The sequence below is a fragment of the Odocoileus virginianus genome, chromosome 5, assembly GCF_023699985.2.
Source record: "Odocoileus virginianus isolate 20LAN1187 ecotype Illinois chromosome 5, Ovbor_1.2, whole genome shotgun sequence".
NCBI classification, from domain to species: domain Eukaryota; kingdom Metazoa; phylum Chordata; class Mammalia; order Artiodactyla; family Cervidae; genus Odocoileus; species Odocoileus virginianus.
This window is the reverse complement of record NC_069678.1, coordinates 65,520,778-65,541,665: the sequence shown is the minus strand read 5'-3', so window position 1 is coordinate 65,541,665 and position 20,888 is coordinate 65,520,778. Positions and strand designations below refer to the sequence as shown.

Below are 20,888 nucleotides of genomic sequence, written 5' to 3'. Positions count from 1 at the left end.
ACCCTTGACGTGCATCCAGGTCAGGGAAGGATGGTGGGTTTATTAAATACACATAGGACATAATACATGAGCCAACAGTATTAACTGTTAACAAAGTCAGATATCTGTCATTTTTCTTATAAAATCATATAATCCTCAGGATTCAGATCTTTGTTCAAATAATACATCATCAGTGAGGCTTCCAGTGACTTAAAATAGCTGCTGTTTCTCTTCCATCATCCTATAATTCATAAACTTTTCCTTTCTTTATACCATCTTCTCCTGTTATCTTATGTTCTCCAACTTGGATATACACTCTGAGCAATGGGCCTGAGCCTGTCTTTTCTGCTGCTGTACACCCAGCATCCCTGACAGTGTCTGGCACATAATAGGTACTCAATAAATGTTGACTGAGTGAATGAATGAAGCCTATAAAGCAGGGAATTTGGGTGCTTTCCATAAATCTGAAAGCAGAATTTGCCACCAGTAATTCTCTCAGAATTGATGTTTACTATATTCTCAATCTGTAGGCTATTATTCAGTCAAATCCAATTATTAGCAAGTAGTAAACAAAACAATGGGCTTCCCCGGTGGCTCAGCAATAAAGTTTCTGCCTGCCAGTGCAGGAGACAGGGAGACACAGGTTCAGTCCCTGGTTTAGGAAGATCCCCTAGAGGAAGCAGCAACCCACTCCAGTATTCTTGCCTGGGAAACCTCATGAATAGAGTAGCCTGGCAGGCTACAGCTCATGGGGTCTCAAAACAGTCAAACAGGACTGAGCAACTGAACAACAAAAGCAAGCCAAACAATTGCTAAGGCTCAACCAAGGGCCCCAGTGACAAGTGGTAGTATATGGCATTTTATTACAAGTATCTGTCACCTCGAAGGGTATTTCATTAAGTGAATCAAATCCTTTTTTTCTAAAGGTAATACTTTGTTGATTTTTAAGATAATGCTTTTTTAAAAAAATAAAAGGACAATTCATTATCACAAGCTCTATATCAACAATTCCAATAACAAATCTTCTGTAGAATGTTTTCTGTAACTTTCTTGATTTTTGTCTGAATATTTTCAGATTTCCATGTGAAATTTTCTCCTATAGTAGCTTAATTAACACCCATGTAAGACACTATGAAATCTGTATTATGTGAAGTCTAATCTGTTACTCAAAGTGTGGTCCAAGCACCAGCAACATGGTATCATCTGGGAGCTTATTAAAAGTACAGAATTTCAGACCCTCCCCAGACCCATGGACTATTAACAAGATCTCTGGTGGTGCTTATACATGTTAGTGGTTGAAAAGCCCTGATCTAGGCTCCTTCCTTGACTGTTCCTTTTGCAGGCTCTTATCACTCAATTCTTGCCTTATCTAGAGGCAACCTGAACTTTCACTGTTGTACTCCCCAAGCTTTCTCCCTACTGTAAGTAGGAATGCCATTAATGCTCTTCTAGATAGATAGAAATCTTACCTATTTTCAGACATGTTCAGAGAAGACGGGACCCTCACACAGTGGTTCATACCTCAGTACAAGAAAGAAAATTCTTCTGTCTCTCTCATCTTCCTCCAGTTGAAGTGCATGAAGAAGAAGAGCTGGTCATCTTATCAATATAATTCAAGTCAAACCAAGTCTTTGAATCTTTATTAAGTGCTGACTGTGTGCAGTGCAGAGTAGGTTCAAAGATGACTCCACTGAAGCCCTGTCTTCAATGGCAAACCAGATTTTCTCTGTTGTCAGTCACCATGTGTCAGATGGGAACTGTGGTTTCTGCCCCATCCCTGTCACAAAGTTCAGTTCAGTTTAGTCTCTAAGTTGTGTCTGACTCTTTGCAACCCCATGGACAGTAGCCCACCAGGCTCCTTTGCCTATGGAATTTTCCAGGCAAGAATACTGGAGTGGATTGTCATTTCTTTCTCCAAGGGATCTTCCCCACCCAGGGATCAAATCTGGGGTCTCCTGCATTGCAGGCGTATTCTTTACCAACTGAGCCACCGGGGAAGTCACAAAGTTATGACAGTTAAATAATCAACTTGAACTTCTGCTCCAAGTGCCAAAGTCCTTTGTTAAAATTAATATTCTCTAATTGTATGAAATATTGTTAGGATTATTGACGGAGACAGACCTTCCCAGCTCATGGTGGTTGAAAGCCAGCAGGATTAAATGCTACAGGGGTAAAAGGAGAGAGTGGTTCAACCTGACTTTAGAATTAGGGACACTGTCTGCAGAAGGAGGCAGTGAAACTGGATTTCCACTGCACCTCAAATGAAAAACTTTCACAAACTTGAAAGCGATACATGATGTCTCTTAGTCTTTCAGTCATTGGTATACACAAATTTGTATTTTCCATATATCTTTTTTTTCTAAAATATATATATATATATCTTACAAGGCAGTTTTATGGCTGCCCTGTGAACCTTCTCAAGTTCTCTGGGTTCTCAAAATTGATTCCTTTGAGGGTTCAGTGAGTTTCATGGATTACTCAGTTGCACCACTTCCTGCATTTGACACATACATACCAGTCAATATTAGAATAAGTGTATTTTTTATTGTGGAAAAATAAGTGAAATTATAGAATTTTTTCAGTAAAATTTAATTCTGTGTTTGAAAAGAGGAGGTTCTTACTCCTTAAATTTTCCCCTGTAGAAAAATATTCAGAATTCTAGCATGCCTTCAATTATTTTGTGATTGTAAAACTTTATTAACAGACACTGTTGTTTTAGCCAAGATGCTGGAAGTTCTGCACAGTTCAGTGAAAAGTTTTAAAGTCAAATTTGGTAAGTGGTAAGTTTAGCTGTAGTTCTTTTCTTAAAAACTTTCAGAGATAAACTTCTTTCAGAAATAGATTTCTTCGCAAAAGCATCAGTTCAGTTCAGTTTAGTTCAGTCGCTCAGTCGTGTCTGACTCTTTGCGACCCCATGAACCACAGCACAACAGGCGCCCCCCCCCCCCGCCCCATCCATCACCAACTCCCGGAGTTTACCCAAACTCATGTCCATTGAGTCAGTGATGCCATCCAACCATCTCATCCTCTGTTGTCCTCTTCTCCTTTAGCCCTCAATCTTTCCCAGCATCACGGTCTTTTCCAATGAGTCACCTCTTCGCATCAGCATGGCCAAAGTATTGAAGTTTCAGCTTCAACATCAGTCCTTCCAATGAACACCCAGGACTGATCTCCTTTAGGATGGACTGGTTGGATCTCCTTGCAGTCCAAGGGACTCTCAAAAGTCTTCTCCAACACCACAGTTCAAAAGCATCAATTCTTTGGCACTCAGCTTTCTTTATAGTCCAACTCTCACATCCATACATAACTACTGGAAAAACCATAGCCTTGACTAGGCAGACCCTTGTTGGCAAAGTCAAGTCTCTGCTTTTTAATATGCTGTCTAGGTTGGTCATAACTTTCCTTCCAAGAAGTAAGCGTCTTTTAATTTCTTTGCTGCAATCACCACTGCAGTGATTTTGCAGCCTAGAAAAATAAAGTCAGCCACTGTTCCTCATTTATTTGCCATGAAGTGATGGGACCGGATGCCATTATCTTAGTTTTCTGAATGTTGAGCTTTAAGCCAACTTTTTCACTCACCTCTTTCACTTTCATCAAGAGGTTCTTCAGTTCTTCACTTTCTGCCATAAGGGTGGTGTCATCTGCATATCTGAGGTTATTGGTATTTCTCCCAGCAATCTTGATTCCAGCTTATGCTTCCTCCAGCCCGGCATTTCTCATGATGTGCTCTGTATATAAGTTAAATAAGCAGGGTGACAATAGACAGCCTTGATGTACTCCTTTTCCTATTTGGAACCAGTCTGTTGTTCCATGTCCAGCTCTAACTGTTGCTTCTTGACCTGCATACAGGTTTCTCAAGAGGCAGGTCAGGTTAGTCTGGTATTCCCATGTCTTGAAGAATTTTCCACAGTTTGTTGTGATCCACACAGTCAAAGGCTTTGGCATAGTCAATAAAGCAGAAATAGATGTTTTTCTGGAACTCTCTTGCTTTTTCGATGATCCAGCAGATGTTGGCAATTTGATCTCTGGTTCCTCTGCCTTTTCTAAAACCATCTTTAACATCCAGAAGTTCACAGTTCACATATTGCTGAAACCTGGCTTGGAGAATTTTGAGCATTACTTTACTAGCGTGTGAGATGAGTGCAATTGTGTGGTAGTTAGAGCATTCTTTGGCATTGCCTTTCTTTGGGATTGGAATGAAAACTGACCTTTTCCATAGGAACAGCAGTCCTCATTTTTGAAAGTTAAAATTTAGCACTATAATAATACATTGTCTGTTTTTATCACAATTATTAAGTCAAGGTATACATTTTTAAAGGTATTTTTAGAAGAATAATTGATAAACATTGGGTCAACCAGAAGCCCAGTACATTTAGAACCAGAGTTCAAGTGTCACAACTGCTAGGAACACAGTTGCATTTTGCAGACTTAGGTTGGTTCATTGTAGTTTTCAGTATTCCATATGAAGTTCACTTGATTCCCAACTCCGCTGGTCCTAATTTGACTGCTAATAGTCATTCATCAGTTGTAAGAGTGGGGAAAGTTTACCAGCTTAAACTTGTAGCTGAGACACATGAGCAGAGGCCCATTATCAGTGCCAATAAAAAGGCAGCAGACTATCACAATAGTCCATTGATCATGGACACTCAGTTGCACTGGCATATATTAAGGTAAATGATTAAACCTCCCACAGTCTCCTGCTGTAATAGAAGTCACTGTTACAGAACACTGCCATAGGATCAATGTCTTGGCTTTTCTTCTGCGTTTATAGAGCATTGGGAAATCGTCATTATGTGACAGCATTGTCTCCCATTACCTCTTTAATATTGGCACCTGCTCCGGAGAGACCGTGCACCAGGGAGCACCACCACAGGGACAAGGGTTCTTGCTCTCTAGTGAGCCTCTGCTAGCAGGGAAATTTCAGCCAAATAAGGGGTTATGAGAGGCGAACTATATTACGAAATGAGCACTCCTTACCTACCCTTCAAAATGTTCATATCTTCTTTATCAAGGCTATTTTTTAAAGCTAAAAAAGGGGGCGAAAATAACATTCTAGTAAAAGGTTACCTATTAGAAGAAAAGAAATACTCTTCCCACATAAACACATGTACACTATATGTGTGTGGATGTGTGTTTGTCATATATACATATATATTGATATATATATATATATATATATATATATATATATATATATATCGATAGATAGATAGATAGATAGATGATAAATCACAATCCAAAAAATAACTGTTGTATTCCTGAAGCCAGTTAAAGTACCTGGCACATGGTAACCATTCAATCAAGATTTGTTGGCTAACTGAATAAGTAATAAGATGGGAACCGCACATGTCGTATCTTGCCTTTTGAGGAGGGCAAAGTGCTCAGGAAGCGGAGCGCTGCTACATTTGTTCAGTGATTGAGTGCATTCGTCGAGTGAATGAGTGCAGCTCAACGTGCATCAGAAAATTCAGATGCACAATTTTGTGAATACAGAAGCTCCCACGAAAACAGATGCTGCATTTTAGCTTGTCTTGTCTGAATAAATAAATCACCCAAGCCTCCAAATATTTTATTTCATGTTTGAAAACGAAGCTGTGTGAATATTCTAGAAAGCAGGAAGGAAAAGTGTATCTTATACCTTCGATTTACATGGGGAATCGTCCTCCCTCTCCTGTTCCTGTCACCCTCTTCAGCTCAGCCCCTGTGCCTTAGGTGGCAAAGAGCTGGCTCATCAAGTGGCCTTATTTAGTACATTGTAAGGAGCTTTCAAGTAAATTTCATTCCAGCCACAGCAATCTTCCTGGGCTTGCTGGGGAGGGATTAAATAAAAGAGAAATAACATGTATTATAAAGAGGAGAAAAATACAATTGAGATTCAAAATCCTCCAGTTCTTCTGTTATGAACAAGCCTTGGATTTTTAGCAAATGACTTCTCTGAATTTTCATTTTCTTGTATGTCAACAATGGGTTCTTTAAAACAGCTAGCCTTCCTGACTTGTAGCTTTGAAAAGATCATATGAGATGATAATAAAAACAGGAGCTACCATTAATTAAGTACCAGCTGTGTGCAAAGTACTGTGCGTGGCACAAAGATAAAGGTGTTTCTAATAAATGTAAAGTATACTTGTAAACATAAAGCTTTACACATATATTATACCCCTTTTTCAAAATGCTGAAGTGCTATGTGAGTTTAAGATGTGTGCTGTGTACTTAGACACTCAGTCATATCTGACTCTGCGACCCCATGGACTGTAGCCGACCAGGCTCCTTTGTCCATTGGATTCTCCCAGCAAGAATACTGGAGTGGGTTGCCACTTTCTCCTCTAGGGGATCTTCCCGACCCAGGGATTGAACCTACCTCTTCTTGCGTCTCCTCATTGGCAGGGGGTTCTTTACCAACTGCACCACCTGAGATGTCCATGTGAGTTTAAGATACTGTGAAGTTAAATTGAAAGCCTATCATACACATTTTCATCTGTTATATATAAAGCACTGTGCAAGATGATAGAAGTCATATAAAAATAGATAAGACAAACCTTCCACCTCAGAGAAAGAATGGTAACTGGTTAAGCCAGTACCCAGTTCTACAAGGACTTGAGTGTGCTAAGAGTCACGTAGTTTAGGAGTTGATTCGTTGCTTAGACTACTATCCTCCACTGTACTTGCTTCAAGAGCAGGTGTATCAGCCATTCCATTATTAAAGGAGCATCAGTGAAAGCTGTCCCCATTTCCTCCCTTTCAAACTATCTTATCTTTCTTTATCTCTGAAAAACAGGTAGAACGCTGATGTGTAGGCAACATTCAGAAAGGGTACAGTGCAATGCCATCCCATTCCAGCAAAAGATTTAGCTATCTGCACGCATGGACTCAACCCCTTCCTAAAGCAGTTCTAACTTGCAGATAATGAAGTTGGGCGGCATCAAAGCAAGTATTTACTTAGAGGAAACAAAATTATTCTGCAGTGAGATTAAATTCACCAAAGGGAAAAAAAAACAGAAAGTATCATTGGAAGAGAAGAAACAAAGGATATGGATAGACAAACATATTGGTAGATCGATAACGACTTACCTAAGAATTTCCTGTGTTGATTTTTCTATTTCTAATAGATTTTATTTATCTAATAAATATTAATAAATACTTGTAGAATTCAGGAGGTATTTTTAACCTCTGATATAAAGAGCAAAAAATGCTTCTTTAGTGTCCCTACTTCCTCTGATCTGTTCTATGAACACAGTGTAGATATTTCCTAGACATGAGTAATACCACACTCTGATTAATAATAAAAGATAAATTTACCTTTATTTTGTCACTGGAATGCTGCTAAAAATTTAAATACGTGTTTTATTAGAAAGAGCTAATGTTTATTGGGACTTCCCTAGTGGCTTAGGCAGTAAAGAATCTGCCTGCAATGCAGGAGACCAGGTTTGAGTCAGGAAGATCCCCTGGAGAAGGGAATGGCTGCCCACTCCAGTATTCTTGCCTGGAGAATTCCATAGACAGAGAAGCCTGATGGGCTGCAGTCCATTTTGAGCACTTATATATCTGTACGTATACACACATATCACTAATAATAATACGTACAGATCACTAATAATACTATTTGCAGACTTAGCTTCCCTCTTGCAGGCCTACACCCTGGTGATTCTACTTAAATGTTAAATAATCAAGTATAATATTGTCAGTTTATATGGGGGAAAGTTTCTCTCTCTTTTGGCCACCAGTATTTTTAGTAAAATCAGTTTGTAATACTGAGTTTGAGGCTTTCTATGGGGATGGGAGCAAAAAGGAAGAAAAGTCCCCAGGCATACACAGGTCTCAGGAGTCAGTAACTTTCTGCCCCGTGCAGTCCAGCAGTTTCTGATGCAGTGGTGCACATCCCAGTTGCTTTCCTGCTCAGCAGAGAATTACAATAATGTCTATTTATCCAACTCTATCTATCCGTGGATTTCAAACACATCATAAGTTCATCAGTTAATCAAAGACATGGCACCTTTTTGGAGATGATGGGTGAGTTACATCCTCGAAGATGACGAGAAATGCTCACATTGACGTAGTAAATCAGTAGGTACTAAAAGTGGAGAGCGTTCTCTCCTCTACCGAGTCACAGAGTATGTCTCTGGGACAGGAGAAAACTTCAGGAGTTAAAAAAAAAAAATCTTTAATTTGATGAAATATTAAAGTCTGATAGAATAACTGAAACATGTTTAAATACAGTTATTCAGCTTGCCTCTTGAAAGTATTACTGATCTCCCTTTTGTAACAATTAAACCCCCACTCTGAAACGTTTGGATTTTTAAATCCTTGGTTACTTTGGTTCCCTGTTCTCTGGGTCTATTTGGAGTGGATGACTCTGTGCTGTGGTCCAGCACCTCCAGCCACAATGGAGACGGGCTTCACACACAGCTGCAAATGTCCATTCAGATGATCCTCCACATTTAAATGTGATCCAAACATCTCATTGTCCTTCATTTGGAAGGAACATGCCACCCTCTAGGGATTTTCCACTTTGTATCTAAGGAGAGACGATGTTTTTTCATTTGCATCCTTGGAAACACACTCAAGTCATTAGACTTTTAAGGAGTGGCAACCCAATATCCATTTCTGATCTGAGGTGTCCTCTGCAGTGCCAGACGATTCTGCAGTGTTAGTTGTCGACCCCGAAATCACTTCGCTGTGATGAGCTTCCAAGATGAATGCATTCTAGGATATCATGATTACTTATGATTTAATGCCCATTAGAATTCGCAGGCTGCCTTTCAGCCATTTCATGAACCTGAGCGAAGAGACAGTTTATCAGAATGGCTGTGCAGTGTCCCTCATGTTTTAATACTCTTTAGGGACTAACATAAGCAGCACTTCATGTTCTAATGTCAAAATACACATGTGAAGATTAAAAGTAATATGGGATGTATAAGAATACTTTTCAGGGCCAGCTATTCTTTGATATTTATCACTTCACAGCAAAGACACCTGCTTCTAATTTTAGGAGTTCTTTTTGCCAGTGGGTGATTTCTTTTTTTCTTCAGAAATGAAATTGTATCCTCAAAAGACTTAACTGGTCATTTTTCTCCTTTTGATGTGCTTGATATTTTTATGAGTTCGTCCATTGGCATTGAAGCCTTAACATGCCTTTAGTTTAAAAAGAAATCTTTATAACACATAATTATTATATTGGGTCACATAAATTTCTATCCTAGCCACACATTTGGAGACTTTTGCAGAGATAAAAGTTGTTATAAATGTCATTATCTTCCACTTGGACTAATTGATAGTTGTCTTAAGTTTCCCAAAGCTTGAGAAATAAACTCTCCCTGTGGAGAGGTTCAGCAACTTACCCTCAGTACATATATTAGGTTGTTTTTCACATTCAGTTGGTGACAGTTATTATTTGAGGGTTGGTAAGTGGAACCAAAAAAAAAAAGAGAGAGAGAGCGAGAGGATCCTAGGTTTGTCTGTTTAAATACATATGAAAATAGTCCTTTGGCTTGGGAGGTAGCCAACCTACTTGTAGAGTCCAGTGTGGTTTGCTTTCTTGTTTTTATCATGCATGAAGACCTTTTCCTAATAGGCACTGGGTAAAGTGAATTATTCAAGTAGAAAAAGATGCAAAAGATGGTATCTTGCTAGCATCCCGTTCTGATTGGCCCATGGAGAGTTGTCTGTATAAAATTGGATCCTTGTGTTGGGTTCCAAAAAAAGGTGTGAATATGAAGGAGAAGTGCTAAATCATGACTCCAGAGAAAATGTCGGCCATGAGCAGTTTTTAGTTTAAGTGAAAACCAAACTTCAGGATTTGGACAAATAAGACAAGGCGAAAAAAGGGTGAATCATTAACTCTAGTATAAAATTGTTATAGTGATCAAGTTTCAGCAAACTTGCATAAGATGCTCAACAAAGACTGTGCCTGAATGGAACTTACTCATTTACTTAATTGATATGAAAAGCTTTGCCAAGCATTTACCCTTTATGTCAGATAAGTAATTTTTAATAAAATATTTCTAAGATATGAAGACAGTTAAGAAAACAGCACGATTTTTAATAATTGCACTCCTAAGTAAACGGATCTATCATTATGTTGTCACAAAGAATGACAGTGAGCAGAAACATCCTGCTAATCCCTCTCTGATAAGTGTTCAGTGTAATTAGACAGACACCATCTTGTCTGTTGAATGTAGCATTCATCAGAAGTGCAACTTTACACAGAATCCTCTTTTCTGATATGTCATTTTGCTTCTGAAAATGACTCATGTAGTTGTGCACAGCTATTTCCTTTTGATTTTATGTTTTTGTTTGTTTTAGTAGTTTTTAATGATAATGTGAACCTTTTGTATCCACAAAGCTGCATTTGAGGTTAGCAGTTCAATTCTGTTTTGCCAACTGTCAGAATCATAAACCTGCTTAAGTATTTTTTAGCTTTGAAATGACCTGTTGGTCATTTCAAATGAAATGAAGGTATGACTGAAATGAAAGTATGACTGAAATGAAGGTATGACTTTTAGCGAGAGATCTTATGAGGAAGAAGCCAGTTTTCTGCCTTAAATAAGAGCCCCCAAGAGAACATGTTTCCATGAAAATTTTTAATGTTAAAATGATTAAATATATTGCCCCCTTCCAGCATCCCCAGGCATAGCTTAAAAAAAAAATCCGTTTCCTTTTGCCCTGTGGTTTGTATCCTGAGCTATGAACTACCGCATAGTTATAAAGTGTTATCCACTCAGTTCATTGCATGGCTCTACTTCCCCACTTTCTCAACGACTCAAAGGCCTTTGAAGGCAAAGAATAGGGTTATTGAAGGATGGCAGGCAGATTTCACTAAGTAACATAACAGGTGGAGGTCAAAGTAGTTTATTTGTGGAGATGAACAGAGTGCAGAGATGAAAAATCAAATGCTTTGCCATAATAAGGTTTAGCAAGAAAATGCTGACTACACTAAGCTGAGATTCTAGCTGACAGAACCTTTTCTAGCGTTCATTACTTGATTTCACAGTTCAAGCAATTTGAAGAGACCTAAAATTATATTTCTTTTTTCCCTTATGAAATGTTCACATCAGTTTTCAGATTTTAAATAAAATGATGGGTGCTCTGCTTGTAACCAAGGAACATTAGGACTTAATAGATTCCCAGTGTAGGCATATCCCAAGCATGGAATGTCACAGACTGTGCATCTCTGACAAATTAAATTCTACCAGCAGGCACCTTAAACTCAAGCTTTCAATCATGTTTTAACTGACAGAGTGAACATATTTTGATAAACACTTAACTCCACATCATCTAAATGAATATTGTGAGTCGAGAAAAGTCTCTAAAAGGTTATTTACCAAGTTTGAGCACTGGCTTACCCTCAGCTTGTTGAAGATAAAGAGGAAAGAGCGTTGTTTTTTTTTCCCTTTATGCAGTGTATTTGTAGAGTGCATGTGCTTTGCTTTTACAACTTAAAAGAGAGTTAAACATGCTGATAAAATGTATCAAAGTAAGATTTATCTGCAGTTCTACAGCAAGGCCCAAAAACTAAAAGGTTATTTGGTGGTATATAGACCAAAGCTGTCAAATGGAACTGTGTGCAGTGATGCAACATGTTCTAACTCTGCACTGTCCAATACTGTAACAGCTAGCCAAATAAGGCCATTGAGCACTTGAAATGTGGCTGTGCTGAGCCACTGAAGTTTTTAATTCATTTAATTTTAATTAATTTAAAAAGTAACCACATGTGGCTAGTAGCTACCATATTGGACAGAGCAGATATAAACCAAACATATGTATGATTGAGTTTTTTACTTTTCATCTGGGTATCTAGACAGAATGAATTAAACATTATGCTATATTGTACTATTTTTTCATGCAAAGAAAATAGTTTAGTTTTCTCAGTAATTTCTTTTTCATTCTCAGTCCTCTGTGAATGTGTGTGAGTGCTGTGTTGAGCCAAAATCAATCCTTCCCTGAATACACAGGAGAGGGTGAGATGGTTAAGGGAGAAGATAGGGTGGGTAGGGAATCTCCAACTTGTAACTATATGGAACATGAAATGCAATAACTGACTCATTGAAAAAGACCCTGATGCTGGGAAAGATTGAGGGCAGGAGAAGGTGGCAACAGAGGATGAGATGGTTGGATGGCATCATTGACTTAATGAACATGAGATTGAGCAAACTCCAAGAGATAGTAAAGGACTGGGAAGCCTGGCGTGTCCGTGGGGTCACAAGGAGTCGGACATGAGTGAGTAACTGAACAACAACAACAGAATCCTGACAGTGTGGTATGCGTACTTACCCTGAAAGGAAAGGAAATCTCCTCAAAAGTCATGAGACTTCATTGTTGGCTCAGGAACCAGATTTTTTTGTATGGCATTTTCCTTGTGTCTATCCTTCACTCTCTCTGGTTGTAAATTTTCACTTAACAAGTGAACATTTGGAATACATTAGAGAACTCATCATTTCTTTTCTCCTGAATCATCCATATAATTTTTAACTCCATTCTCCTATTTTTTTCTAAATTGAAGAAATCACTTGTGTCCAAGCCTTTTAAATTACCTGAACTTCTTTATGATGTGATAATTCTTTGGGGGGTCCTTTCAGCTCATTTTAAATGGTTACATATAGAACAAGAAGGATACACCTCAGAAGCTGTATTAACTTTCATTTTATTCTCTCCATCATAAAAATGATTTTAAAAACATTTTTATTCACTGGAAAAGGTTAAAAGTCAAAATAGTCTGAATGTTTTACCTTTTTGTATTGTTGAGTGTGTTAATTATAATAAATTATTTAGAATGAACCCTAATGGGTTTTCCCATTAGGACACAAATCTAGGGTGAATAGAGTATCTTGAACTAACTCCTCCTATCGCACAGTATGTGTTGATAGCCACAAAACTGGATGGTCCTTTGACTGTGGGATTAATCTATCCAATCACAGTCTTTATTTAGCATCACAGTTGGAGATGATATAAAGTCTAGCTGAAATGGCCCTAGAATGGTCCTGTTCTTGCTTGGGGGGCTAGAGACTGGGACAGTGCTCTGCATCTAGAAGCTGAGCATCTGGGTGTAAATCTGCTGGTGGTAGGTGACTTGCGAAATAGAGTGCTGGTCCTCAGCTTTCGTTTTGTGCTTGAGAAGTGGCCCTGCAGTTTATGCCGACATTAGTCTGACAGCTATGACTGGTGTATCCGTTCCCCACACTTAGACCTGGAGGTAGAAGGGAATCTGAAGACCCGAATGTAGAGAGGACAGTCAGGACGGCAGTTAGCATGTTATTTAGCCTGGAGAAAAATGTTTACGTACCATTAATAAGCTCTGGTTTAAACCAGCCTGTGATCAGTTTGTAGCAGTAATGGAAGCTTTTTTCAGAAATCGGCGCCTGGGTGAAATAGTACACTGAAAGGAGGAAGGGCTTTGGCTAGCTGAGTTGAAATCCTGGCTCCTTCACGTACTAATCTTGTGGCCTCTCACCCTCTCTGGGACTTTGCTTGCTCAGTCATCCTCCCACCAAGACACGGCCTTCTGCCCATCTGCTGGACACCTCCATCAATAGGCCAGCATGCTTCACTGTCTCCCACTGCTTCCCCACTTCTCCCTAAAGCTACTACCCTAATTGTCTGCTTCCCTTTACAGACTAACTTCATGAGAGTTGACTATACCGATTGTCCTGCTTCTTCCCTTCGTGTTGATTTTTGCAGGCCAATCTAACCCAGCTCGGAGAAGGCAGTGGCACCCCACTCCAGTACTCTTGCCTGGAAACTCCCATGGACGGAGGAGCCTGGTAGGCTGCAGTCCATGGGGTCGCGAAGAGTTGGACACGACTGAGCAACTTCATTTTCACTTTTCACTCTCATGCATTGTAGAAGGAAATGGCAACCCACTCCAGTACTCTTGCCTGGAGAATCCCAGGGACGGAGGAGCCTGGTGGGCTGCAGTCCATGGGGTCGCACAGAGTCGGACACGACTGAAATGACTTAGCAGCAGCAGCAGCAGCTAACCCATCTTCCGTGCGTCTCACTCTCACAGAGCTCGTTTATTCTCATTATGCTTGACCTCTCAACAGTACTTCCCTCTCTCCATCACAACTGTCTCCTTGAAATACTTCTCTTAGTTTCTGTAAAACTGCACTTTCCTATCAGGGAAATACCTCTACTTAGTTACCTACTTTGACACCAATGTTAGTAGCTCAGAGGTCTCCCTTGATGTCAAGGCTTACTGAATTTTAAATAATTATGTGTGTTAGCCACATTTTGATTAAGTGCGGTATTTCTGCATTATCATAAAGACTAGGCTTGGAGCATGTCAGTGACTCTTAAAAGAAGAATTGTGATCCTTTCTGCTAATGTCTGCAGGAGGCTATTGAGAAAACAAGGTGTTGAATAGGGAAGAGACCTGTTGTATATATTAATGTGTATATTTGCTATTTTAGAGCTTAACATATTTGGGTCATTATCTATTAGAAGACTTCTAAGTCTGTGTGATATTTTTCTTTTGGAGGTTCTGTGTTAGAATTACTGGTAATATATTCAGTATGTTTAATAAAATCCTAACTGATTCCTACTAAGGCCAAGTAAAACCTTTGGTATATAAGACAAGATGATTCCTAGTACTGTACTTCAGAGTCATTTTAATATTTTGCATACTCTTTTGCAGCTGATAATCACTTTTCTTTGAATATTTTCTTTGGATATCAGAAAGTTAAACTATAACTCTATTTTGTCGCCTTAAATAGGACATTGTTTTTATAGTGTACAAGGGAAACTACAGGAGGGAGTGTGATATTTAACAAAATAATACAAGCTTTAGAACCTGAGAGACCTGCGTCAGAATGATCACTTAATGGCTGTATGATCTTTTAATTTTTATTTTATATTGCCGTGTGGTTGATTAACAATGATGTGCTAGTTACAGGTGTACGGAAAAGAATGGCTGTATGATCTTGAGCAAGTTGCTTGATATCCTTGATTCCTACTTTCTGTGACACTAAGTTATAGGTAGGTAGGATAATAATACCTACCATTCTGAGATGCAAACGTAAGGATTTGTAAGTACAGGGTACATAGCAGGTACTCTGTCATTTGTGGTTTTTATTATTCTCAGCCTGGTTTTTGGAAACGATCAATATATAGGAATTTGATGACATCTTTTTAGCTGCCTCGTGGCTCTCTTGTGACTCCTCGGTGGATGAAGGCTTCTAATAGCCTTTAGGTTTAGTATAATCGTTGTTCTGGTAAAGCAGTAAAGACTGGTTGTTGGGAATTCGATCATGATAGCAAACAGGAGAATGTCTGAAGTCAAACATGAACAACCGAACTTAAGCAACATTTTGTGGTCCTCTCTAACCGGCTTATATGTTGAATTTTAAAATGAAAGTGCAGAGTTTGTTGGTTTCCAGAGCTTCTCCCAAACAGATTGTGAGTCTAAATGAACAGTATTAAAACTAACCTTTCTTTCCTTTTTTTTTTTTTTGCTGAGCCATGTGGCATGTGGGAACTAGTTCCCTGACCAGGGATCAAACCCTTGCCCCCTGCAGTAAGACCACAAAATCTTAACTACTGGACCACTAGGGAAGTCCCCTAACTTTTCTGTTCTCAACTTTAATACTTTGAAGAAAGAAACATATACCAGTTAAATCTTCTCTGACAACTGAAACTACATCACCCAAACTCCAGTGACAGACAAGATAAGGTCCTGCTGTCTTGAACAACATTAAACAGGGAAAAGTTTCACAGGACAGTTGGATTTTTGACTAAGTATTCTTAACAAATTAAGCACTAACCCTGACTTTTTACCTCCTTTTTAAAATCTAGCATGTTGTTCTATTGTCAATGGAATAATTATAGGTTATTGTGATCTCTCCTTCTTCTCTCTTTCCCACTAATGTTGTAGCTCCTTGACTCAAAAATATCTCATTTTAGAAGCTTTCTCAAGCAGAGAACAGCTTTATTGTACTTTCTTCTCATTCCTGTAGTATTTGCTTCTTGTCACTATAAAATTCTTGGTCGATGTGTGTGGTAATCTCATGACTCAGGAGAGAGGGGAAGTTATTATTGATTATGATTTTCCCCCTGTGTATTCTTTTTTTATTTCAGGTTGCAGCAAAAAGTTACCCCCCAAAACTCTTGATTTGTTGTAGGAGACCTCAAGAATTAATTTGAGTTTCTTCATATCCTTTGATCACATTTTATTACTGTTATTTCTTGAAATAATCAGGAGAAAATAGAAATTTTCCAAAGTGTTTGCACCACTAGAAATAACTTTAAGCCTCTTTCCTAAGAAGATGTCTTACCATTTCCTCTGGGTGAGTGTAGGCTAATGGACACATCATTACTAGAACAGACTTATTAAAAATACTGAAAACTTCTGGATTTCTAGAGATTAGTTAGTGTATAGTAGGCATCTCTAATGGGCTTCCCAGGTGGCGCTATTGATAAAGAGCCCTCTTGTCAATGCAGAGATGTAAGATGTAAGGGTTCAATCGGTGGGTCGGAAGGTCCCCTGGAGGAGGGCATGGAAACCCTCCAGTATCCTTGACTGGAGGGTCCCATAGACAGAGGGGCCTGGCTGGCTACAGTCTATGAGGTCGCAAAGACTGAAATGACTTAGCACCAGGCATCTTTAATATACATATTACTAGGGTCAACAAGTCTTATATTTTAATATCATGTTAGTCTGCTAATGCTGTATAACAAATTACCACAAATTTAGCTTAAAGCATCACACATTTATTATCTCACAGTTTCCGTGGGTCAAGAGTCAGAGCACTGCTTACCTGGTTCCTTTACTCAGGGACTCACAAGGCTGCAATCAGAATTTTGTCCAGGTCAAATTCCTTTCTGTAGCTTAGGGTTTTCTCCAGGGTGGGCTGGGGCAGGGCGGGGAACGTATTTTTTTTTAATTGCTTTGCAATGTTGTGTTACTTTCTGCTGTGCAATGAAGTGAATCAGTCGTATGTATACATTGATCCCTCCCTCTTGAGCTTCCCACCCACACTGCCCATTCCACCCTCTCTAGGTCATCACGGAGCCCTGAGCTGAGCTTCCTGTGCTTTATAACAGCTTTCCATTTGCTATCTGTTTTTTACACCTGATATTTTATATGCATCAATCCCAACACATGATGATTGGCAGAATTCTATTCCTTGCAACTTTAAGACTAAGGTCTCAGCTTCCTTAAAGCCCTCTGTCCGTCACAGCCCTGCTTGGCCCCTTGAGGACCCTACAGTTCCTTGCCATGTGGCCCTCTCACAGGTCCTTTTACCATGTGGCAGCTTATTTCTTCAAAGTAAGCAGGAGACTCTCTGACTTCTAATCCTTTTGAAGACCTTACCTGAAAAAGTCACGCTCAGTTCAGTTCAGTTCCTCATTCGTGTCCGACTTATGTGACCCCATGAGCCGCAGCACGCCAGGCTTCCCTGTCCATCACCAACTCCTGGAGTCCACCCAAACCCATGTCCATTGAGTTGGTGATGCCATCCAACCATCTTATCCTCTGTCATCCCTTCTCCTCCTGCCCTCAATCTTTCCCAGCATCAGGGTCTTTTCCAATGAGTCAGCTCTTTGCATCAGATGGCCAAAGTATTGGAGTTTCAGCTTCAACATCAGTCCTTCCACTGAACACCCAGGACTGATCTCCTTTAAGATGGACTGGTTGGATCTCCTTGCAGTCCAAGGGACTCTCAAGAGTCTTCTCCAACACCACAGTTCAAAAGCATCAATTCTTCAGCACTCAGCTTTCTTTATAGTCCAACTCTCACATCCATACATGACCACTGGAAAAACCATAGCCTTGACTAGACAGACCTTTGTTGACAAAATAATGTCTCTGCTTTTTAATATGCTGTCTAGGTTGGTCATAACTTTCCTTCCAAGAAGTAAGCATCTTTTAATTTCTTTGCTGCAATCACCATCTGCAGTGATTTTGGAGCCCAGAAAAATAAAGTCAGCCACTGTTTCCTCATTTATTTGCCATGAAGTGATGGGACCGGATGCCATGATCTTAGTTTTCTGAATGGTGAGCTTTAAGCCAACTTTTTCACTCACCTCTTTCACTTTCATCAAGAGGTTCTTCAGTTCTTCTTCACTTTCTGCCATAAGGGTGGTGTCATCTGCATATCTGAGGTTATTGGTATTTCTCCCGGCAATCTTGATTCCAGCTTATGCTTCCTCCAGCCCGGCATTTCTCATGATGTGCTCTGTATATAAGTTAAATAAGCAGGGTGACAATATACAGCCTTGATGTACTCCTTTTCCTATTTGGAACCAGTCTGTTGTTCCATGTCCAGCTCTAACTTTTGCTTCTTGACCTGCATACAGGTTTCTCAAGAGGCAGGTCAGGTGGTCTGGTATTCCCATATCTTGAAGAATTTTCCACAGTTTGTTGTGATCCACACAGTCAAAGGCTTTGGCATAGTCAATAAAGCAGAAATAGATGTTTTTCTGGAACTCTCTTGCTTTTTCGATGATCCAGCAGATGTTGACAATTTGATCTCTGGTTCCTCTGCCTTGTCTAAAACCAGCTAGACTTCTTTATTTTTACATATCAAAAGGAACTTTGAAGTAATATTTTGTTTGTTCCAGAGAAATATGTAGCATTACTTTATAATCTTTTTTTAAAAATCTGATACTTCTAAAAAATATATTGAAATGAAAGTTTTGACTCATTAAGAGAAAGCCAATCAGTCCTTCATCTGTGCAGTAATTGTATAACAGTTGTATAGCTATTTGGTAAAAGAAATTTTAACAAGGAGTTTATTTTTAACATAACATACAGAAACCAAATTTGATTTCAGAAAGAAAAGCTAGGATTAATGTTGTCTAGCTTTAAACAGAAATCAGTTGACTCGCATTTTGAAACTTCATTTGGTCAATTAAGTATACAGAGCAAATTAACCAAAACATACATTATGCATATGGAGAAAATATTAAAATATATAATAAGGAAAAGTGCTCAATATGAGTCTTTAAAAATTGAAAACACAAAGCAATTTTGAGATTCATGACAGTCTTGGGGTTCATATTACTTGGCTGTGATAAATTTAGATTATACAGAGTTTGGCTTGTTCTTGTACACACAGTATTTCTTCTCAGTTTAACCCTTTTAAGGAGGATTTGAATTTTGATCATTTTGAATCCGTTTACCACCTTCATCATCTTGTTGTGTACTATCTAAATATAATTTCCCTCCCCCTTTAAAAAGTGTAACTGGTGGGTTTAAAGCATCTCAGGATTTCTGCCCTATTTAGAATGGCATGGGTCGGAAAACATGAACTTTTCAAAGAAATGACAGCTTTTCCTTGAGTCTAACCATTTGCTTTTTTTAATAAGATTAGTTTGGATACTGCATTTCATCAATTCCATCATCTGAAAAAAATTCTGCCATCTTAAAAGTTTTGACATTTTCATTTTCTATTCTATTTCTGCTCTATGACACATAGTTCAGGCATTTGGCTGAGTTTAAATCAGTGGACTGGTTGGAAGCCTAAAAATTTGTTTGCACAGAAGAAGTTTGAATGAATTGGGAGATTTGTTTACATTTGGAGCTTTGGATTTCTCTCCTTTTATTTTTAAATTTGAAATCTCTTCTCATGACCATACCTTAGGTTAGGTTACTTGCAGTGAATGTTAATCCAAAATCTCAATTCATCCTAATGATGTTAGGACATTGGCATGGCATGACTTTGGTTAGTGATTCAGCGAGCAAACAAATATAGCTAAAGTCACTTAGTGACTTGTTTCTAATTCAAGTCACATAGATATTGATCTGGAATGGATCTGATCTTGATTTGTCTAGTTTGTGTGAAAATCACACAAGTCACTTCATTCTGTTCTTGTGTCTGTCTATGCAAATTTACTTACAGTCTGCAGTTTGTTTCTTTCCTGGGGTCAAAACTCCAAGTTTGGCTCTGTCCAGGCATCTCTTAGTAAAGCCACAGATAAAGCTGAGAACTCTAAAAGTGTTAATAGTTTGCATATCTTTTTGGGCCACTTGGTATGTTCTAGACTGTTTGTCAGATAGCCTGAAAATAGAGGCTGGCAAAGCAGGCCTGGTCTCTGTTCTTACAGAATCTGTCGTCACACTTGAAGGTTGTCTTGTAGAATCGCATTAAGGAAATCTGTGGTCAGAAATAAGGACATGTTTAGACATAGGCCAAACTAGCTAAGTTTCTGAATAGATCTATGCTTACAAAGTGCTTAAAATACTAATGATACTTAGCAACTAGTTGATAACAGTTACATGCTAATATCATTATTATTTTTATTATTTATTTTTCCAGGTCACCCAAATAATTCTCTGGCCATAGACAGAGCATAATACACATAAATATATAAGATGAAATGAGATTTGGTTCTTTGACATGAAATCAGACCAATTTTGTACTGCAAATTTAAAAGAGCCCAAATTTGTCCTATGATGTGGAGACTAGGAATCATTTCTTTTATTTTTACATCCAAGTTTTCATGGTTTTAATTGGCACCCTACCAAACTGATAGATGCCTCTAGTTGTGTGTGTCAGTGTGGTTACTGACAACATTACACATGCAGTAATTACAGGGGACCATTTTTGCATGATTCTCTTCCTAGAGCATTTGCTATGCTGGAAATGCTATGAAAAGCTTAGACTATAGTACAAATACTATTTTTAAAAACAAACTTTTATTATATATTCTTAAAATAAAGTAATATATGTTCGTCATAGAAAAAACAAGCAGAAAAAAGCAGGGATAATCACTCAAATCCGACACGCAAAGAGAACTGCTATTATAGTTTATGCATATTTCTTTGCAGTTCTTTCTCTGTACATAGAAATACATTTTAAAATGGCATCACAGTGTAATATCCCATTTTGTAATGGCTTGCTATGTCTTTATCCCATGTCATTAAATACCTTGCCATTGTCATTATTCTTTTACAATATTACTTGCTTTGGCTATGA

The 20,888-nt window shown here is 38.6% G+C and overlaps 1 protein-coding gene across 5 annotated transcripts in view; it reads left to right on the top strand.

Moving 5' to 3' along the window:
* NFIA (nuclear factor I A) overlaps positions 1-20,888 on the top strand; it is a 395,870-nt gene that overhangs the window by 288,392 nt on the left and 86,590 nt on the right. The window lies entirely within an intron of this gene.